General features: G+C 39.9%; 1 protein-coding gene across 3 annotated transcripts in view; it reads left to right on the plus strand.

Annotated features, from left to right (window-relative positions):
* The first annotated feature begins 5,665 nt into the window (after positions 1-5,665).
* The window catches only part of LOC134211369 (bestrophin-2), a 92,683-nt gene continuing 83,011 nt past the window's right edge, over positions 5,666-15,337 (plus strand). The window contains exon 1 of one of the 3 annotated variants that reach the window (XM_062688162.1): positions 5,666-5,906. The gene's annotated coding sequence lies outside the window, so the exon portion shown is untranslated. Of the gene's footprint in view, positions 5,907-6,053; positions 6,416-15,337 lie in introns of those variants that run through there. The other 2 variants (XM_062688164.1, XM_062688163.1) reach the window with 2 other exon arrangements.

Genomic DNA, 15,337 nt, shown 5'->3' on the forward strand with positions numbered 1-15,337 from the left:
AGTACGTCATGCGGAACAATTACCATTTTCAACATCCCTCTCCCCTTCGCCACTTCGCCGCTTCTTCTTTCTTTTTTTTTTTGATGAACCTCTAGTTTTTTTAATTATTCGTCACGCTGCCCAGACCCCCGTCACAGTAAGGATGTGACGCACTTTGTGAATAACCACCTTACACAAATTTCATCAATAATGAGAGCATTTCCCGAATAAAAAAAATTACCTGTTACCTGTTAGTCTACTAAATATTTTTTCGATGAAGAAGATTATTATTGGGAAACTTAACTATTGATTCCTTTTGGTACACTGCTTACAAAAAAATTACTAATAGTGTGCTTCATGTTTGCAGCAGTGCACCAGAGCTTAACGTGTCGATTCGAAAGTTTTACTGAAGCGCCTTCTGTTGACGATCTCGCAGAATCACATCAAATGGTTGCAGAGGAACTGAGAGAGAGATTTTTTTTAGCAAAATGTTTTAGCTATTACATTTAATTCATTTTGGGATAAGTAAAGCGTTTGAAATGAAATTTTGTGATATTATTCATTGGTAAATTACTTTACTCTTACATATAAATGTTAGTCTTAGTAACATCCACTTCCGTGCAATACTGAAACCAATTATATTGTCGATTGAATGTGTTGCGAGCTTTATTCAGTTCTTGGTACGCAATCCTCATTTATTGGTTAGACTGTCATCTCATGATACCCCTTGGTGGTTTCAATACGTATAGAAATGGTAAACATATCGTATAAAATATATAATATGTATAATAAGTATGAAACAAGTAAGTATGAGAGTACCAACGCCTTCAGGGTGCAACTTACTCTAATTCTGATCGATTATGGAGTAGCAATAATTCACATGTATAGCCCAGCCGGTCATCAAGAGACGCCGTGGTACCCGTAGACCAAGCTTTATTCTATAACACTATTGACGATAAAAGGAACGAAAAAATTGTGGATGCGATGTTTGTGATCACAATAACACGTACGTACGTTTTTTCGTACGTACGTATTGTGTACGTGATGATGTCCATTTGAGCAATTCCAACTAACAAGATTTTTGTATAATGGTGTAATGATGTTCCATGATGGTTCTCCAACTAACAAACAAGCTTCAGAATCTATGAATCACTCTGTTGGTCTTTTAGACCTCCAATATCTGAACTCATGTATGGCGCCATAAATATTACGGGAATGTTATGATTTGTATATACTGGTATATTGATGTCCCATGGGGTTTCTACAATTGACACACACGCTCAGGATCCTATGATTCACTCTGTTGGCTTCGTAGACTTCCAATATCTGAACTCAAAAATCTGAACGTAGATATTCTGGGAATGTTTCAATTTTCATATACTGGTGTAATGATATCTCATATGGTTTTTACAACCAACATATAAGCTGAGTTGCCTTTGAATCACTGTGTGGGTCTTGTAGGGGTGTGGGTCTCAAGAATGATTTGGAATACCGTAGATACTCTGAGAATATTGTGTTTTGTATATACTGGTGTAATGATGTTCCATGGGGCTTCTCCAACTAACACTCAAGCTCGGAAATCAATGAATCACTCTGTTGGTCTTGAAGACCTCCAATATCTGAACACAACAATGATTTGGATTACCCCAGGAGCTCTGGGAATGCTGTGATTTGCATATTCTGGTATAATGATGTCCCAAAGGGTTGCTCCAACTAACGTACAAGCTCAGAACCCTATGAATCACTATGTTGGTGTTGCAGAACTTCACTATCTGAACTCAAGAATGGTTTGGAGTACCGTAGCTATTCTGGGAATGTGGATGTTTTTATATATTGACATAATCACGTCCCATGGGGTTTTTACAACTAACACACAAGCTCAGGGACCTATCAATCACTCTGTTGGTCTTGTAGGCCTCCAAGATCTGAACTCAAGAATTGTTTGGAGTACCGTAGATATTCTGGGAATGTTGTATTTTGTATATACTGCTGTAATAATGTTCCATGGGGCTCCTCCAACTAACACACAAGCTCGGGAACCTATGAATTGCTCTGTTGATCTTGTAGACCTCCAAGATCTGAACTCAAGAATAGTTTGGAGTACTGTTTATGTTTTGGTAACACTGCGATTTGATAAAAATAGTTTAATTATGTCTCAAGTAGCATTGCCAACTTCAAATCAGGATTGAGGCCCCGTAGAACGCTTTGTTGTTTATGTAAATCATCAAGATCTGAACTCAATGAAAGTTTGGAAGCCCTAGAAGATCTAAAAAAAAATTACCCCATATTTCTGCTGTTTCATGGTTTGCATACGTTTTTAAAGCAAAATGTCCAAAATTTATGTTGAAATACGACGAAAAAAAAAATCCGTATTGAATCGGTTAATATGCATGCTAATTCGCCTTGTTCCGCTTTACATGTTCCACGTCAATTTGTCTGTGATTCTAACATCAATTCCTGCTCACGTTGGTGAGGGGTTCATGTTATCAAATTAAATAGTGATCTAAGCTTTACTTCCTGTCGAGTGAAACTGTATGAAAAGTTGTCTAATGTTTTTCTTAGCACACTGACAGACAGACATTTTGGCGAAAATGGCATTTCCCAGAAACTGAGTGTCGTTCACTCGCAGGCTTGTTTCGGTGCGGTTTTGTTTATTACGTTGAATTCATACCTACCGGTCGATATGTCGAACGATGTGGCAGTAAGAAACACACTGGCGTTTTTATTCCCAGACAATGCTAATCAACCAACTCTGGCTGATATGGTTAGATTCGTTAAATCGTTGAAAGGTGATCATCACATGATGGAAACTGCGTACAAAATATCTGATGATAAATCAGTGTTTATACGTTTCCGAACGGTGGATGCAATGAGGTTTACGTTGGAAAACAATAACGAAACGCTACCTTTCGTGTATACCAACGGAGTCAAAGTTATTGTGCATATGTCGGTGGCTGGAGGCAACACTCGTTATATTCGTATTTTTGACTTGCCTCTAGAAATTGCCGATTCTGGACCTATCATCTGTGATGGCGAAATTTGGAAAGGTGAAACGTACCGTACGGGAGCGGTTTCCGGCGGAGTATCAATTAGACATGTATACCAGAGTTCGTGGTGTTTACATGGAAGTAGAGAAGGTAGATCCGGAGGTGTTGTATTTTCGGAACCTGAAAGGAGGCTATATTACGATGGTCTGAAGCTGAAGTGTTTCGCGTGCAAATCAGATACGCATTTGAAGAAGGTTTGCCCGCTAGTTCAAGAACGACGTAGCGGAAAGAAAAAGGAAATAGAAATGTTGGAGAAAATCCCACTTACAAGTGTGGAAGAAGAAGTTGAAGCCGTCGCCGAGAAAAATGAATCCGTCGCTAAGAAGGATGAATGCGAGTCCGATAATTGTATAAAAATGTTGGTGAATTTGTGCAAAAGAAGAAAAAGAAGATGGACACAAAGCATCAACGAAAATCGGCAGTTCCTTCACACAGCGATCTCCAAAGAAATAATAGTTGTACAAGTAAAATAGAAACCAGCTCTTTAACCGTCTGTGAATCCCATCGTCCCAGCAAGAAGGAAAGGTGCAGAATCCCGTCTTATGAGTGGATAGCGGATGAAGCTACACGACAAGAAATAATCGAAGAAGATAAACTTAGGATAGCAAAAGCTATAAATATCTCTGTAAATGAAATTGAGTTCTTTATCGATAGATCGTAAGATTTGTATTGTATACAATATTGTTGGGTGGCTCCGCAAAGTGTTAAACACGACTGAGCCTTACAAATAAACGAAATGGTAAAAAAAAAAAAGAAACTGAGTGTCCAGGAAATAACATTTCTCCAAAAATAACAAGTTTCCAAAATTGACATTTCCTCGAAAATGCCATTTCCCCGAAAACAGCAGTTCACCAAAAATGGCATTTTCCCGAAAATGGCATTTATCAGAAACTGACAGTTCATGACAATGACATTTCCCCGGAGCTGACATTTCTCTGAACTTCTTGGAAATTACATTTCCTTGAAAATTACAATTCCCCAAAAATTACATTTCACCGAAAATAACAATTCTTCGAGAAAAAGTGGAGAGAAGACCTACTTGAGCAGCACATCCTGGCATTTATTTCTCAGTCGCACTCTACAAATGATTTGATTTTGTGCAACACAAGACATTGTTTTCCAGATTAGTTTATTTGGTAGGCTCAGTCGTGTATAACACTTTACGGAGGCATGGTTCATTGTGATATACACAATCAATATCATTTTATTACACAGTTAGTAAGTGACTCGAGGTTAGTTTATAATGTTTAAGGGTGGACGGGGCTTAGGATATGGAATCAGGAAATTTCAGCTTCTCATTCGAGCATTTGGCGTCATAGAAGATGTGACGTGTTGTCGTGCTCGAGAATTGGTTCGACTGGGAGCGTCTCTCCCGGATGGCAAGAGCTACGGAGCTCTACGGAACAGAAAGACAGATACTAAACAAAAACAAATTTTGAATAAAGAAAAGAAAACAAAAAAAAACAAAATATTAGATTTTGGTGTCAGAAGTACAAAGAAAACTATAAATGGCCAGTATATAGACAACATCACGATCTCCCGAAACGGGAGGCGTCATTTTCCGAGCAGAGCTAAACTACGTGATCGATGTCATCATAACCGGCTTCGCACCTACATAAGTTGCCATCGACAAGGTCTATTCTATTGTAACTGGAGATAAGTCTAGACATCACGTGAATGAAGCCTCGACTAAAGTCCTAACCTTTGAACCACGCTCACACAGACACTTTTGGAACTATGGAAAATAGCCACAGTCAAAGATCGTTGTGTCCATTTTATTTGCCAACTTTGAAGAGTATTCTCACGGACTAATGGGAAAAAGTCTTTGTTCAAGAATTGTCTATCATAAACCTTACCTTCCTGTGCGCCCACCTTTGCTAGCGAGTCTGCCTTCTCATTGCCATAGATTGAGCAGTGAGATGGGACCAAACAAACAAAGGTAATCCTGAATGATCTTTCGACCAAAACACGCATCTGCTGTCTTATGTAAGTACCTCGATAGAACTAAGGCTATCCGAGAAGATGAAATAATCGTCTACGGGCTGATTTGAAATTACCCCCACAGCGAAGTTAATTGCTGCCAGCTCAGCAACATAAACCGTACACTGTTCCTGAAGTTTTCGGAAGGTGGTTGAAGCTACAATGAAAACACCGAAGCCAGTGGATCTGTTGATGCGAGAACTATCAGTGAAATATCTGTTGATGTGATTGTATGACATTTGCCAGAAAACCGTTTGCCAGAATGATTTTTGCCAGAAACCCATTTGCCAGAATGGACCATATGCCAGAAAGCCATTCCCCAGAATAGACCATTTGCCAGAATGTACCATTCCCCAGAAATAGTAAAACTGGAAATTCCAATAATTATTGATGATCTGGTATTCCTTGAACAGCTACAAGACATGGTCATATACCGACAACATGCTTATGAATGAATAATAAACGTTGAGGAAGGGAATATGAGCGCTACCCAAACAGACCGTCTCTCTAATTCGTTTTCATACTAACTTACCTGAGCCGGGCCTGCCCGCGACGGTTCTTATTTGACTTAGTTTAGTGTGAATGGAACCCGTCGCGGCCACCCTCGATCGCTCGAGCAACAGCAGAGGTGGCACTGCGGCTGGCCTGACTGACTACTATCGTGTCGGTTCAGTATTCAAAGTGCGCTCGGGCCGTCTCGATCGCGGGCATTTCACTCTCCCGAACTGACCGACCTGCTGCTGTGTGTGAAGCAGAGTTTTGTGTTTTGTGTCGTGTACGTTTCGCGGTTCGTGCTCATCCAGTAGTTGCTGTCTCCTTCGCCCTAACGCCAACGGCCACGGGGGACGGTTTGCAATTGTGTGCGCGCGCGGTCTGCGCTGATCCGGTCACTGCAATCAGGTTCTGTATATACACACGTAGATTAAGTCAGGTTTAATCGAAATTCATGGCAATTAGAATTCGCAATAGTAATTTTATTGTTATGCACTGAAAGGCTGGGTTTTGCTATTTCGCGAAAAAAAAATAAAAGTTTAAAGCTGGTTATCACCACGGGGCAAGTGTTTGTTCAAGTGACGAATTAGTTTCGTGTCTGTTTTCAAGTGACCTGGATGCTATTTTCCAATCTTCCATAGGCGGCGAACAATAGCGACGTAACGGACGTGGTTTTTCGCGATATTTAAATCGATAGTCGGGTTTCAAATGTCGCGATTCATTTGCCACCAAAGTCGTCATCGTCGCCGAGCTGCTGTTTCTGCGATTGTGTGCCGTTGATGTCTCTTTTTTGTTCGGAATTTAGTGCTACGTTAACGTTGATGACCTGCAAACGAGAGTGAGAGCTCGCGTATATGGAGCCCAAAGCGAAATCGTCTATGCTGAGACTGGTTACACCTGACGACGTATGCTGTAGGGTAAAAAGAAGAATATTTTTCGTAACTATGCTCATGCTGCTATAGTTTACTGAAATGCATATCACGATTGCCTATCTGATGGTTGGTTGGATGGTTGGTTGTGTTCTTCAAAAAATGTTAAATAATTCGATATCTGAGCCATTAATAAGTAGGCAAACAACCCATCAGCAGTTGTAGAACGTGACTTGGGTCCAGCCCATTAAATTGAATGTGGTGAAAAATGACAATATTGGAATACTTCAAAGACATTTTATTGTCGTTTGGAATGGAAGTAATAAATGGTGACGATTGATAACTGAGCAAACAAATAACACTTGTCTGTAACAAAAAGACGATGGAATGGCCGTATCATTCCACTGTTTGAAACTAGTGACTTGGAAAAATTATACAGAAACAGCGAAGTAAACACATCTTGCATAGTTTGACACAGGGGTGCTCGAACTGAAATGTATCGATCTCATGATAGTCATGAAATGAATTGAGTTCGCTAGCAAGATCATAAAATCAAACAAAAATAACCATCTGTGAATTAAAGTTTATTCCTATGTGAATAGACAAACTTTTCCATTTGTTAAACACTCAAATATTGGACACCTGAATTAGATATTGAATATTTTTAGTACATTCAACAACATGTTGTGAAGGAATATTGCGACACTACTGTTGTAAAACCACCTGACTTCGGTTTGTTTAGTTGATAGAAAAATAACATCTTCTACCAAACGGCTTCGAGTGCATATTTTTTCCTGCGGGTTTTTTATGGAAAGGTGAAAAAACAGCTGCTGGGTGAATGTATTACTGCAATAGGGTACTTAATTCAGAATTTGTCTATTTAACGCAGAGATCTATTGCAGGCATGAATAGATAGAAGAAAAAGTATGTATCAAATCCAATAAAAATTGACAAATATAATTAAATAACATTCTACAGGAATCAAATGAAGGGCTATCCATTTTTTGGGCTTTATCGATTATCTTTCAAGCATTAGAGCTTTTCCTATCTGAACGAAACCCTGTTTTGGCCACCTCCAGCATTATAAGGTATACGTACTTCCTAATTGAAATATTTCTCACGGGTAAATTCTGTTCATGTGCACAAGATTACTTACTTTTGCCAACAAAATGCCATACACTGGATAACGACCTCCACTGTCGTTATCCAACTAGTGCTTGAGTACGTTATATCAACAAAATCTACTTCAAGAATTAGACAAAAAAAGCTACTCAACAAGTATGCAAGAAACTCTAAAGCGGGGCCATAAAATTCGTTCAAGCGATCAAACGTGAACCGTTTCTGTTTGTTATTGACTGTGTTTGGCTTTATAGCCAGCCACCAGCTCAATTATCGACATCCACCAAAGTGCTATTCGATACTCTGGCAGATATATTATGTGACGTCTATTAGCCGCTCATTAATACACAACACCGACCGGTGGCGGCAGCGGACGCAGCGTCGGTTGTTGTTGTGTATAAGACGGAAACATCAAGTTGCGAAAAAAAAAGATACAATCACTCGATCGTACCCTATATACAGTCGATCGCAAAATTGAGCGGGCACAATTATTCCTTTGTGGTCACATGGTGTATTTTTAGTTTAAAAATTATACCACATTTCCAAACACATTCATTGAATGACAATTTTGACGTAAACCGGGTGCAAAATAATTGGGAACCGTCACGAAATCATGTAAGATTTCAAACGTTAATTTTTAAGATTTATATATAAATCAATTCGCAAACTTTCCACCACTTTGCTTATTGCATTAAAACTATTGATTATCAACGTCAATCTATTGAAAATTCTTTCACGCCCGGTAAACATTTTAGAACCAACCAATCCCGTTCATGCATCCTCAGCACGGATATCAGATTGATGTAAGGTAGGCACCCTTTGGTCCATCGCCTCATTTTCTCTGTGCATAAAACGAAAAATTAGAAGGGTTGTATACAAGACACGACCGCTCGAGGTAAACTACGTAAAACCTCTGTGCAATGAGAATCGTAATATCATGTAAATATAAGATTGTATACATGAAACAATCGCAAATTTTATTCAAAAAATTATGTGAAGTGTAAAATACTTACGTTATAAACAGATCTTAATCTGTTCTCAGCATAACAATTTTCTCCAACTACCGCCGACGCCATCACAGATGTTACTTGGACCGTACCGACGAAGACATCGTCTCAAGTCAATTCAGAAAACTGCTTACCTGCCCTGCGTGCGTTTACGGTAGCATTGGCAGCGCTCAATAGAATATAACTAACTTTAGTATAACTTTAGTACTCCCACCGACGACGAGATTTCTGCAGCAACCGACGGGCATCATTGTGTGATGAATTTCGAAATCTTGATGATGCTGCTGACGACGGCCGCATTTACAGCAAACCGACAATTACGCAAAAGAACACCACTGATGTCGATGCTGGGACCGATCCACGAAGAATCTCGAACAAAATGGATTGCGCGCGCGTATCTTATGAGCTTATTAGCTCCCCACCTTCGTTATTCGTAATGAGTGCACATAAAATGTGCACCCATAACGATTAACAAAGGGGTGGAGCTAATGGGATCACTATTTTGAATACAAGAGAGCAGCTTTCCCGCATGCGCGAGCCATTTTGTTCGAGATACCACGGAGAGCGGTCCTTGCATCGGTTGCGTCCAGCGGATTGCGGTCCCAGCATCGGCATCGGTGGTGCTCGTCGGCGTGTTGCTGCAGAATCATCGTCGCGTGGCCTTCATCAGCAGTTCTCAAGTGAAATTTTCTGTAAATCGTGATGAAGCATCGAGTTGCCATCTGCAACAATCGTCAGCGGATGTGTATCGAGACGCATAAACCTTTCCTTTTCAGAAACAGCATTTTAAATGGAAGACAATGGATGTGTGACGAATAGTCTGTAGAGGAACAGAAAATTTGATGACAATTATGATAACACCAGTGATTTCTCGCTTAACTTTCCAAAAGGACCTAAGTAACATTTTTTCATGAATTAATTTAAGTACTGCAATCAAAAGCTTTCATGTTTTTCTGTCGATTGCGCTATTCAAATTAATTCATGAAAAAATGTTACTTAGGTCCTTTTGAAAAGTTAAGCGAGATTTTCTCGCATACTGATAGTGAATGGCGCACTTAATCAGCCTTTTTTCTGGACTATCATCCCTAGCAGCACAAAACAGACCGATGTGGTTGTAGTAACTCATATACAACTGAATTTAGTCGTATTTGAGTAATACAAACTCATTTACAGCATGTGTGCTCTTCGGGATTTTATGAAGAACAAAGTTTTATTTGTCGTACTGAAAATTGTCGCACAAATGAAATTTTCTCGCGAAATTCTTACATTCGTTTTGCTTAGGGTGGTCTAACCGGTAGTACCGAAACCGGTAATACCGGTATTACCGGCCAATTTTGGATACCGATAATACCGGTTTCATAGACGGAAAATACCGGTATTTTCGGTATTTCAAATTTTGCTGTCAGAATCAAAAATCTCGAATAGTTTCCACCTACATATATCAGCTAAACTGCATGTAATCGCATATCTGTCCCATATAAATAGGAAATCCAGCATAGATGGGAGAGATATTAGGGTACAAGCAATAAAGACTCATCGTGAAAAAAAAACAACAATTGAATGTGCGCATGGATGAACCTTTCCTAAGTACGCATCATCGACGAAATTCACCTACATCAAAAATCGATCATCATCGACATTAATCATACATGCTTCATTCTCTTAGCCATCTATCAAACTGCCAATGACTTTTTTTCTTCAATGAACATTGTTGACATCGTCAAACAAATTTGAAATTGTGAAAATGGTACGTGCCAAGGGAAAGTACTTCACACTGATTTTTGACGGCTTTCGAACCATTCGTCAAACTTCGGTTGAACCAAAAGGGATTCCTAACAATTAAAATTGGCAACAATTAAAGACAGGGACATCGTCTTCGACCAGAGGTCGTACAGACTGAACACTTAACACCTAGCATGAGACAACGGACAGGACACATAACACCCAGTGGACCAGAGGAGAATTTTTCGATCTCGAAAAGTTTTCTCTTTACCGGGCGGGAATCGAACCCACACTCCATAACACTTGCGTCAAGACGATTAACGTCGCTATCCGCACGACCACGAAGCCCACATTGCCAACAAAATCCAATGCGGATTGGGAGATGAGTCACTCAGTATGTTAGTTACTAAACCAATTAATTACTTAAGTTTCGTTTTTCTCAGCTCAACAAACAATGATTTTAACATTCGAAGTTTTTCAACAAGTAGGGTAGAGAACCATTTGGGCTGCACCTCCTATTCCCGTCCACAACGTTCATTACTCGAGAGCATTAAAACCGAATTACTTGTTTTTTAGTACATGGTTAGTTTCTGTCGATATCTAGTGATATACAAAAAATCTTGCCATTTGGTTGGAACGTGGTCGAGTTATTAACGTTGCGGACGGGAATAGGGGGTGCTGCCCAAATGGTCCCGCTCCCTATTGTTACCGGTACCGAATACCGGTATTTGTCAAAAATGACCAATACCGACCACCCTAGTTTTGCTGCGATTAGTGGCTGGAAAGAAGAGAGAAATGTGGCAAATAAGCGGTAAAATTGAAAATAAATCCCACATCCACCATTCCTTTCCCACTTCCAGCGGCTCTAGCAGTGCATGCCCCTCCCGGTCGCGCAACGTAACGCCCAGTGGTTCCAGTTCCTCCTCGTCGTCATCCTTCGACGCATCGAGCTTCGGTCAGTGGATCTCCTTCCTCCATTGGCTCCGACCTGCCCAGGATACCTCCAGTCTTGTCCAGTCTAGTTTTAGAGTTTTAGTATAATACTTTTCCATTTAATTCCACAACTTGATTTTATTTTACTAGGCGAGGTGAAAGTGGTACACTATTTTATTTTTACTTCACAACAAATTTGAATAGCATCTTATCTACATAGTTAGCATATGTACAAAGGCTCGGAGAAAGATCTGAGCTCCAGAGTAGTTTGGAAAACCAAGAACATCTGATCCGATAAATACTGAGTGGAATCAGCTTTAAGGACTTTTATCGACATGATTGTTTGTATACAGTAACTAGTCGACCCGGCAGACGTTGTCCTGCATAGTAGGCGAAAATGCGCGTTCTGAGCTGCCTATGGGAAGTTTCCATAGGATTCTTAATTTTAGTTTTTCACGATTTACTCAACCTTACTCGTGACTTTTGAATGAGGAAATATCATATAAACCCGTCGGAAACCGTAACAAACATATCTGCTGAAGAAATGAAGAAAATCCATCCAGCCGTTTTTGAGTTATGCGGATACGAACACAGACCATTTCATTTTTATTATATAGAAGACTAGTTGACCCGGCAGACGTTGTTCTGCATAGTAGGCGAAAAAGGGCGCTGTAAACTTCCCATGCGAAATTTCCATAAGAATCTAAATTTTAGTATTTCACTATTTACTGGACTTTAGTAATGATTTTCGCATGAGGAGTTATCATATAAACCCGTCGGAAACGATAACGAAAATATCTGCTGAAGAAATGAAGAAAATCCATCCAGCCGTTTTCGAGTTATGCGGATACGAACACAGACCATTTCATTTTTATTATATAGATAAGGATAATTAACCTGGTTGACCAATTTATCCGAGATCCAGAAAAATTCGAAGAACATCTGGGACAAAATCGAAAAACAAATTAAACGTGTGGGCTCTAAGGAGTTGTATGGAGATGACTGATTGCTGTCAGATTTGCATCAAGTATAGTAGACCTGGTAGACCAATTGATCCAAACTCCAGAACAAGAGAACATCTGGTTTGGGCAAAACTGAGTGGAATATCATACGCATGGTCTCTAGAGACTTGTATGGACATGATTGGTTGTTATCGGTTTTATATTAGGCGTACCTAACAAAGAAGGCCAATTAGCCTGAACTTTGGTTTGGATACTCTAGAACATCTGCTTCGGGTATAACTAAGTGCGGAGGACCAAGGGAGCTATGCGGAGAACCAAGGAAGCTATATGGACAAGACTAGTTGCTATCAGATTTATATCGAGCTCAGTTGACCTGGTAGACCAATTGATCCAAACTCCAGAACAGTTTGGAGAACCTAGAACATCTGGTTTGGGTATAACTAAGTTGCAAAATATACGTGAAGGCCCAAGGGAGCTGTATGGACAGGACTAGTTGCTATCAGATTTATATCAAGCTCAGTTGACCTGATAGACAAATTGATCCAAAGTCCAGAACAGCTAGGACAATCTAGAACATCTAGCTTGTGTACAATTGAGATGTAAAATATACGTGAAGGTCCAAAGGTACTGTATGCATAGGACTTGTTGCTGTCAGATTTGTATCGAGCTTAGTTGACCTTGTAGATCAATTGATCCAAACTCTATAACAATTTGAAGAACCTAGAACATTTGATTTGAATATATATGTTATGTATACAAGATGGCCCAAGGGAGCTGTTTGGACTGGTTTAGTTGATGTCAGATATGTATCGAGCTCAGTTGACCTGGTAGACCAATTGAGCCAAACTCCAGAACAGATTGGAGATGTCTGGTTTAGGTATAACCGAGTACGCGAAAATCGAAGGGAGCTATGTGGACAAGACTAGTTTCTGTAGCATTTGTATCGAGCTCAGTTGACCTGATAGACAAATTGATCCAAAGTCCAGAACATTTGGAGAACCTAGAACATATGATTTGGGTATAACTGAGCTGTACAATATATGAGATGGCCCGAGGGAGCAGTTTGGACAGGTTTAGTTGCTGTCAGATTTGTATCGATCTCAGTGGACCTGGTAGACCATTTGATCAAAACTCCAGAACAGTAAGGAGAACGAAGAACACCTTGTTTGGGTGTATCTGAGTTGCAAATATGCGAAGGCCGAAGGGAGCTGTGTGGACATGACTGGTTGCTGTCACATTCGTATCGAGCTAAGTTGTCTTGGTAGACCAATTGATCCAAACTCCAGATCAGTTTGAAGAACCTAGAACATCTAATCGGGAAACAACTAAGCTGCTGAATATACGAGGAGGCCCAAGGAAGCTGTATGTACAGGACTAGTTGCTATAAGGTTGATATCAAGCTCAGTTGACCTTGTAGACTGATTGATTAAAACTCCAGTTTGAAGAACCAAGAACATCTGGTTTGGGTATAACTTGAATGTGAAGTATACACGGGGGCCCGCGTGATCTTTATGGGCATGACTGGTTGCTGTCGGAATTGTATCGAGCTCAGTTGACCTGGTAAACTATTGGATCCAAATTCCAGAACAGTTTGGAGAATCTAGAATGTCTGGTTTGGGTATAACTAAGTAGAACATCAAACGCGTGGGCTCTACCCAATCAGGAGAGAATAACAAATTGCATGGACATGACTGGTTGTTGTCTGCTTTGTGCTCAGGCGTAGTTGATGTGGTAGACCAATTGATCTAAACTCTAGAACAGATTGGTGAACCTAAAACATCTGGTTTGGGTATAACTGAGGTGTAGATATATACGTAGGGGCTTTTGGGGAGTTGTATGGACAATGGACATGTCTGGCCCTGTCAGATTTGTATCGAGCTCAGTTGATCTGACAGAACAATTGATCCGAACCCAGAGCAATTTTGAGAACCTAAAACATCTGGGTTGGGTATAACTGCAATGTAAAGTATGCGCGAAAGCCCAAGGGAGCTGTATGGACATGACTGGTTGCTGTCAGATTTGTATCGAATCCAGTGGACCTGGATCCAAATTCCGGAACGGTTTGGAGAACCTAGAACATCTGATATATTCAAATCATTCGATAGGGTGTTGGGTATTTTTTAAATCATATTATGATAAAATTTTGATACAACTTTTAAAGGCTAGGGGAAGGTGTGGAGACTTGATCGCCGGGGAGACTTGATCACCCCCTGTTTTATCGAGAACTAAAGTAGTTTTGTTCTAGCGTATTTTTTAGCATATATGGTAGAGAACCGTTTGGGCAGTACCCCCTATTCCCGTCCACAACGTTCATTACTCGATGTACAAAAAATCAAGCCATTTGGTTGGAACGCGGTCGAGTTATTAACGCTGCGGACGGGAATAGGGGGTGCTGCCCAAATGGTCCCGCTCCCTATCCTTTAAACAAATGACCTTCATGTAGTGAGTTATTTTTTGGATTGACAACCTTATTTATTTTGCAGGGCGGTTTGTATGTTTTGACCTTCCTAAAGATTTTTTTTAATAGGCCACGCAAAATTTGAATAACTTTTCATAACAATGGCCAAATGCTTTTATTTTTCCACAGCACAAAGCCATAAATATGCTTATTGATCTGTACTGACGAAAATGTCTTCATTTCATCAAAATTTTAGGATATTTGGATTTGAAACTATTGCCTCAATATGGGGACACTTGATCCCCCATTAGTCACCCATTAGTTGTAAAAAAAAACTAAGTGAAACACAGTCACTTATTGAAAGAATTGAAGTGGTCTAAGCAGATTCTATAGTCTGGTAATTTAAAACTTTTCAGTCAATATGGGACCAGCATTATCAGAGCAGATTTACGAAAATTGACTTGATTAGCACGCATAGGTCTATCAAAACGTCTTAGAATTTTGATTTTTGGAGCGAACAGGCAGCCTCTCAGTACACTTTGTGTACGACAAAGGAATAATACTTGATTTAACCATACTTGACCCAGGGTTCGACCGGATGCACACCATGGCCATATCAAGTGCATAATGCATCCCTGGGGCAAAATGGCCTCACTGACAAAATCACTAATACAATCTTTTGTAGGACATTTATGAACGAATATTACCATTACAATTCAGAATTAGTTATTCATTATTGAGCTGCAATGAAAAAAATGAGCAAAATCCTTTCATTTTCGCTTAAATTTAACGATTTGCGAATTATTCACCTCACCCGTAAGATTGTCGT

The sequence above is a fragment of the Armigeres subalbatus genome, chromosome 2 (genome assembly GCF_024139115.2).
Source record: "Armigeres subalbatus isolate Guangzhou_Male chromosome 2, GZ_Asu_2, whole genome shotgun sequence".
Taxonomy (NCBI): Eukaryota; Metazoa; Arthropoda; class Insecta; order Diptera; family Culicidae; genus Armigeres; species Armigeres subalbatus.